The sequence below is a fragment of the Tachypleus tridentatus genome, chromosome 9 (assembly GCF_004210375.1).
Source record: "Tachypleus tridentatus isolate NWPU-2018 chromosome 9, ASM421037v1, whole genome shotgun sequence".
NCBI classification, from domain to species: Eukaryota; Metazoa; Arthropoda; class Merostomata; order Xiphosura; family Limulidae; genus Tachypleus; species Tachypleus tridentatus.
This window is the reverse complement of record NC_134833.1, coordinates 17,941,020-17,950,017: the sequence shown is the minus strand read 5'-3', so window position 1 is coordinate 17,950,017 and position 8,998 is coordinate 17,941,020.

Here is an 8,998-nt window from a genome sequence, read left to right as displayed (position 1 = left end):
TATACCAACTATGTACCAATTATATACCAACTATGTACCAACTATATACCAACTATGTACCAACTATATACCAACTATGTACCAACTATATACTAACTATATACCAACTATGTACCAACTATATACTAACTATATACCAACTATGTACCAACTATATACTAACTATGTACCAACTATATAACTATATAGTAACTATGTACCAACTATATTACTATAACTATATACCAACTATATACAACAACAACTATGTACCAACTATATATAACTATGTACCAACCAACTATATACCAACTATATAACTGTATACCAACTATGTAACTATATACCAACTATATACCAACTATGTACCAGGTATGAACTATATACCAACTATATACCAACTATATACCAACTGCGTACCAACTATATACCAACTATATACCAACTATGTACCAACTATATACCAACTATATACCAACTATATACCAACTATATACCAACTACCAACTATATACCAACTATATACCACTATGTACCAACTGTATACCAACTATGTACCAACTATATACCAACTATATACCAACTATGTAAATGCACCAACTATGTACCAACTATATACCAACCAACTATATACCAACTATATACCAACTATACCAACTATATACCAACTATGTACCAACTATGTACTGCGTACCAACTATATACCAACTATATACCAACTATGTACCAACTATGTACCAACTATATACCAACTATGTACCAACTATGTACCAACTATATACCAACTATGTACCAACTATATACCAACTATATACCAACTATATACCAACTATATACCAACTATGTACCAACTATATACCAACTATATACCCAACTATATACCAACTATGTACCAACTATGTACCAACTAATATACCAACTATATACCAACTGCGTTACCAACTATATACAACTACGTACCAACTATATACTAACTATATACCAACTATATACCAACTATGTATGAACTATTCACCAACTATATACCAACTATATACTATGTAACTATATACCAACTATATACCAACTATATACCAACTATATACCAACTATATACCAACTATATACCAACTATATACCAACTATATACCAACTATGTACCAACTATATACTAACTATATACCAACTATCTACCAACTATATACCAACTATTTACCAACTATGTACCAACTATATACCAACTATTTACCAACTCTGTACCAACTATATACCAACTATATACCAACTATGTACCAACCAACCTATATACCAACTATGTACCAACTATATACCAACTATGTACCAATATACCAACTATATACCAACTATGTACCAACTATGTACCAACTACTATATACCAACTACGTACCAACTATATACCAACTATATACCAACTATGTACCAATTATATACCAACTATGTACCAACTATATACCAACTATATACTAACTATATACCAACTATATACCAACTATGTATGAACTATTCACCAACTATATACCAAGTATATACCAACTATGTACCAACTATATACCAACTAAGTACCAACTATATACCAACTATATACTAACTATATACCAACTATGTACCAACTATATACTAACTATATACCAACTATGTACCAACTATTTACCAACTATATACCAACTATGTAACAACTCTGTACCAACTATACACCAACTATATACCAACTATGTAAACCAACTATATACCAACTATGTACCAAACCATATACCAACTATATACCAATTATGTACTAACTACTTACCAACTATATACCAACTATGTACCAACTACGTACCAACTATATACTAACTATATACCAACTATATACCAACTATGTATGAACTATTCACCAACTATATACCAAGTATATACCAACTATGTACCAACTATGTACCAACTATATACTAACTATATACCAACTATATACCAACTATGTATGAACTATTCACCAACTATATACCAAGTATATACCAACTATGTACCAACTATATACCAACTATGTACCAACTATATACTAACTATATACCAACTATATACTAACTATATACCAACTATGTACCAACTATATACCAACTATATACCAACTATGTACCAACTATATACCAACTATTTACCAACTATACCAACTATATACCAACTATATACCAACTATGTACCAACTATATACCAACTATATACCAACTATATACTATGTACCAACTACGTACCAACTATATACCAACTATGTACCAACTACGTACCAACTATATACTAACTATATACCAACTATGTACCAACTATATACCAACTATATACCAACTATATACCAACTATATACCAACTATATACCAACTATGTACCAACTATATACCAACTATGTACCAACTATATACCAACTATATACCAACTATGCACCAACTATATACCAACTATGTACCAACTATTCACCAACTATATACCAACTATGTAACAACTATGCACCAACTATATACCAACTATGTACCAACAATGCACCAACTATGTACCAACTATATACCAACTCAAAGACGTTTGCGTTATTTTACTGATTTTTAAAAACTGAAAGCCGTTCGTCATTTATTACTGAACTCGTAAGCATCACTTTTCTTGACAATTTAGGGTTAGTTTTCGAAGTATTTCGTTCCATAAAAAACAAACACACAAGAAACCTAAAAATATTATTAAAAATAAAACCTTTCACTAAAAAATGTACACTTTCGTCATGTTGGAGTTAATAACGTGTCTTCGATGCGCTCTTAAATCGTTATATTTTATTTTACCTTTGACCTCTACTACCAGTGACCCTTGTCCCTGTTGGCTTCAATAACGTTTCTTCGATGCGCTCTTAAATCGTTATATTTTATTTTACCTTGACCTGTATTACCAGTGACCCTTGCCCCTGTTGGAGTTAATAACGTTTCTTCGAGACGCACTTAAATCGTTATAATTCTATGTGACCTTTGACTTTTATTAACAGTGGTGTAGGAAATGATGGGGTCATCCCTTTCACCAATCTTTAATCTGACCCAAAAAATGCATTAAAATTATAAACATCAGTATCGGGAAAAACTGGAGAGTATAAAAGTTAATTTACAGTCCAAGAGCTTTTAGAGCCATGAGACGGAGGCATGGACCCCAACCGTAAAGGGTAATTAATGTGTGTGTTTGTATTGAACATTCCGTTGTTTCTCTCGGTCAAATGAACTTTGCCCTTCCGTTCCCACTTTTAATTTGTCTCTAACATGTCTGATTACCAAAACCTCTCTTTACTTGCAATCTACTTTACTGTCATATTTACTATATATAACATGTCTGCGGACTTAAAACACTAGAATTCTGGTTTTGATACCCGTGGTGTGCAGAGCACATGCAGTTTGTTATGAAGTCTTGAACTAAATTACAAATGAAAAACCAAATGTTTTTAGATACTTACTGAGTATATTTACCCCTAAACAGATAATCGGATAAAAAGAAATCTCCGTAAAATATAATTACTAGGTCAGTTCCTTTGGACAATATATTACCGTGTATTTACTGAAAATATTGTCCTTAAAACTTAACAGAGAAAAAAAAAATGATTTGTTTGTTTACCTATTTGTTAGAAGTTAAGCACGAAGCTACGCTATGGGCTATCTGTGATCTGCCCACCTCGGGTATCGAAACCCGGTTTCGTGCATTTTAAGTCCGCAGAATACAAGTTGTCAATCCAAAGACTTACCGCTGTCACTGCGGGGGATTTGTAAGAATTGGACTTAGACATCTCGGTATTCACAATTTTATATCCTATAAATAAATCATCTTTCTGCTGTAGTTAACTTGTAGTTTTCTACAAATAATTACTGAACAAATAACAGAAGAGGACATAATTATAAAATATGAATCATAAGGCTTCTGAGAATGTAGTCTCGTTTCTTTGTTATGATTCACAAGTCTAGGTTTAATAAGACATTGTTGTTAACGTCACTCGCAGCTGACGAAATACCTTGTGATAACGCGCTTTGAAGCATTTCTTCCTTTAGGCCTAAAGTAGATTAGTTTTCTGGCGATTGCATGGGATCATATTCACTCTACTAAATGATTTATGTGTAACTACAATCCCAACACACAACTCGTTTACAGAATGGAAACCTTTTAATATAACTAAGAATCTAACTGTGACACCATAAACCTAATGACGTTGACATAATTAAGACTAAGAGAACTTTAAAAACGTCTTCGCAGACCTATTTACACTCAAGCCAGCGATTCAACTTCTCGAGCTATAAAAAGTTTATTTCTTTTCTTATTAAATATCTTTATATTATATAAACTAGAAAATTAGGGTCGGCTTAAAGATGTGATGTAAAACAAGAACTGAAATAAGCAAATAAGGGTTCTTTAATAAATTTCATAGTCAAATATGGAGTTATGGTGTGTACTTCTGAATAGATTGTCAACTTGAAAAGAATTACATTTCGGCAATCTTACCGGAAATAATGAAATAGTGATCACGAATAAAAATAATTACGAAGGTATTTTTTGACTAAAAGATTATATTTTAACATATACGATTAATTCCATAAATCTAGATATAAAGACGCCATCATGTACAAACTAGGTCTATTATGTTGGGCCCGGCATGGCCAAGCGCGTTAAGGCGTGCGACTCGTAATCTGAGGGTCGCGGGTTCGCATCCGCATCGCGCCAAACATGCTCGCCCTCCCAGCTGTGGGGGCATTGTAATGTTACGGTCAATCCCACTATTCGTTGGTGAAGAGTAGGCCAAGAGTTGGCGGTGGGTGGTGATGACTAGCTGCCTTCCCTCTAGTCTTACACTACTAAATTAGGGACGGCTAGCACAGATAGCCCTCGAATAGCTTTGTGCGAAATTCCAAAACAAACAAACAAACAAATCTATTATGTTGCGTTGAAACACGATGTATGTAATTAAAGTCGGGTAAAAACAGCTACTCTTAATTTAAACCTAGAATAAGTGGAAGTGAGAATAACTGAACACGAGCCCGACCATAAACATTTTGAAACAGATAGACTGGAGTAAACTTAGAAAAGTAATCACTCTTTTATTGCTGTAAATATCTGCAAATGTTTATAGCTGTTTGACGATGTTTTATAGTAAAAATAAATTTAAAACCTAATATGTTTATGGTGTTTTGGTATTTCTTTTACCTACCACGTAGAACTAATATTTATGCAAGTTCTCAAGAATACTTAGCGCTGGCGCTACTAATTTATTTTCAAGAGTTGTTTCTGACAATAACCTCCATTGTTGTTTTTAACGCCATCTAGTGCTTACAAGTGTCTAAACATTAGGTGTGTAGAAATTGTTTCCCGTTCTACACATCGAATGACAAAACGTTTGAGGTTCCATCTTGAAATATTATTTAATCTAACACTTGATAAATACGAATAACGATCGTGTGAAACATACACTTTTTTTTAACACAGTGCTATTATTTGGTATACAAGGACGATATTTTTCTCCCGTCTTGGGGATTTCATTCTGAAAATATTGGCCAAATACTGTCATTAAAATTACTGACGTAATGTAATAATGACAACTTCAAATGCCGTACAGCATGTGTATATATAATTCATCTTTTACAGAATGTACCTTTTCTCTTCAGTTTCTGTGTTTTTCTTATAGCAGAGTCACATCGGGTTATTTGTTGTGGCCACTGAAGAAAATACTTTGGTTTGTATTTTTGTTTTGAATTTTCTTGCGAAGCTACGCGAGGGTTGTCTGTGCTAGCTGTCTCTAATTTAGCAGTGCAAGACTATAGAGAAGGCAGCTAGTCATCACCACCTTCCGCCAACTCGTGACCTACTCTTCAACCACAGAAGAGTGGGATTTAAGATCACATTATAACGCACCACAGCTGAAATGGTGAGCATATTTGGGGTGATGGAGATTCGAACCACAACCCTCAGATTATGACACGAGCGCCCTAACCATCTCGCTATGCCGAGACCAGATTAAAATTATTGGTATGTGTAGAAGTTCATTTTTTTGTTTTTGTTGAATTTTGCGCAAAACTACTCAAGAACTATCTGCGCTAGCCATCCCCGCTGACCTGGAGATGACCTAAGAAGATCGAAACGTAGTTCTTTGCTTTATTTTGGTGAAAGTGTTAATACCTGTACCCTAATTTTGAAGTTATACACTAGAGGGAAAGCAGCTAATCAATATCACCAACTTTTCATGCTTTATCAAGTCCTTAAAATTATCAGTTGCAAAGTAGAACCTCCTCCCCGCTGAGTCTGAGTACCTATAATGACAGAAATTTGGTTTTGATACTATGGTTGGCACAGCACAGGTGACATGTAGCGCAGCTTTATGTTTAGCAATAAACAAGCAAATATATATCAATAACTCCTAATCGGAGGGTAGCGGGTTCGAATACCTGTCACACCAAATATGCTCCCCCTTTTATTCGTGAAGGCATTATAATGTGACAGTCAATTCCACTCTGCGTTGGTAAAAGAATAGCACGAGAGTTGGCGGTGGGTGATGATGATTGGTATGACCCTGCTAAATTAGGGACGGCTTATGCAGATAACCCTCGTGTACCTTTGCGCGAAATCCAAACAATTTTTTTTTTACATGAACTTTTCACATAAATATGTTTAAGCTCGAAATACCAATAAAACTCTTTTATCCACCGAAAAACTCTCTATAATATTTTTTTATATTATCAAATGGCTAGTATTGATATAATGTTGGTCCACTTAAAATGTTTTAGCAAAAATCTTTTTTTTTGTCAGTATTCGTTTTCTAAAAACAAAAGGAATTACCTAAAATTGGGCAAAGAGCTTTTATCTTATAATAATATACTTGTGTGTGTTTGCTTTCTTTTCTTCACAGAAGACCTTAAAGATTGCTACAAAAATGCACTACACTCGTTAGGGTTGTAAGTGCACTATATGAATGACGTCAAATCCAACTATTCAGGCAGATAATAGCACCTCACGCACTTGCAGTGGATGTTATTGATTAGCTCACCTTTCTCTAATCCATGAGTTGAAATTAAGAACAGATATATGTAGGTTGCCCATTAGTTTTGTGCGAAAATTCTGGGGAGAAAAAAAAATTGCTTTCGATATTTACTCTCACTTAGAACCTATATACCAGTTTTATAGGACATATCATGAGAAAATGAGAGATTGAAAATATTATTATGACAGAAAAGGAAGACAAAAACTGTTAATATCATCAGATGCCAAGAAACTTGGAATTACCACTACAGAAATGATAAGAACAACAAGATACAGAGCTCAGTGGGAGACCATGTCCACCAACGCTCTAGAGTCCAGATGGACGTGGTACTTAGAGACATATCAATCACGTCTCTAAGATAAAACATTTCCATTTTTCCTTTTAACACTATTAAACGTTTTATATTGCTTAATTTAGAAGTTATAGTGTTTTCAACAGGTTTTGTTTGCGACACCTTTGTTTTTTCTTTGTTACATGATTTGTGATTCGTTTACTTGTTTTGTGCCAATAAACACCAAACAACCAACCTTCCACCGAAGCAGTGTTGTTGCATGTATTATATGTAATGAGTTTCTAGTTACACCAAGCCTTTCGTTTATTTTTCTGTGAATTTCGAGAGTAACGTTGTTTTGTTATTACCTTTTTACCTGATTCTGTTGAGCAAGCTCAAGAAATGTGGGAAATACGATTTATTTATTTATTGTAACTGAATTTCTAACTGTTATTAAAATTAGTATGGCTTAGGGCCTGGCATGGCCTAGCGCGTTAAGACGTGCGCTTTGTAATCTGAGGGTCGCGAGTTCGCGCCCGAGTCGCGACAAACATGCTCGCCCTCCCAGCAGTGGGGGCGTTATAATGTTACGGTCAATCCCACTATTCGTTGGTAAAAGAGTAGCCCAGAAGTTGGCGGTGGGTGGTGATGACTAGCTGCCTTCCCTCTAGTCTTACACTGCTAAATTAGGGACGGCTAGCACAGATAGCCCTCGAGTAGCTTTGTGCGAAATTTCAAACAACAATAGTATGGCTTGGTGGTTGAGGCGCTGTGCTCGCAGTTTGAAACACGTTACGGAACAAAGGGGTCGTGCATGTTTGCTAACTGAGTATAAATATTTTTGCTTTACAAAAATACCGCCCGTCCCTAAACTAGGAGAGAGGTTTAATTAACGTCGTAAAGGAACACAAAAAGAAAAAAAAATGCCTACTCAGTCAAGGTGTCTAATAAGAAAACAGTACAAGAGTATGTAATACGAAAATGATTTTGAATATACAGATCATCAAGTTGAATAACCACCACAGCCAGAATAAAGTCATGGTGAAACGTTAAGAGTCAGAACAATGTTCCATTACTTGGCCTAATTCCACTAAAAATTACGGGAATTTAAGAAAGGAATTTAAAACCTCTTTCTGGTGCAAGATTGTCATAATTATATCATAATTACGTGTTCTGATTGGATTTAGATTTTGTGAGACAATTAAATGTTGATATCCCGTGTTTGAAAAACAAATAAATTTGGATCATCTTAAAAGCCAAGTCCATGTAGAATGAGGCCTGCAACAAGTCGTATCTCAGTATAACAAGCAAAGCGTGCCATTTTGTTTGTTTGTTTGTTTTTTAATTTCGCGCAAAGCTACACAAGGGCTATCGGCGTTAGCCGTCTCTAATTTAGCAGTATAAGATTGAAGTGAAGGCAGTTGGTCATCCACACCCACCACCAACTATTGGGTTACTCTTTTACCAACGAATAGTGGGATTGACCGTTGAATTATAACGCCCCCACGGCTGAAAACTCGGGTATGTTTGGTGTGATGGGGAGTTGAACATCAGATTGAATACCTCAAGTAGCTAGAGAATGAAACGAATATTCATTCTATTCCATATGAAAACTTAATGTTAAAATCACTTGGTTCCTGTGAAACTGGAATGAGGGGGGTACGCTATAGATGCAACAGCCTTATTAGAGAACCTTTTGTAATGAAAACTATAAGTGCAAAGTAATTTTCAAG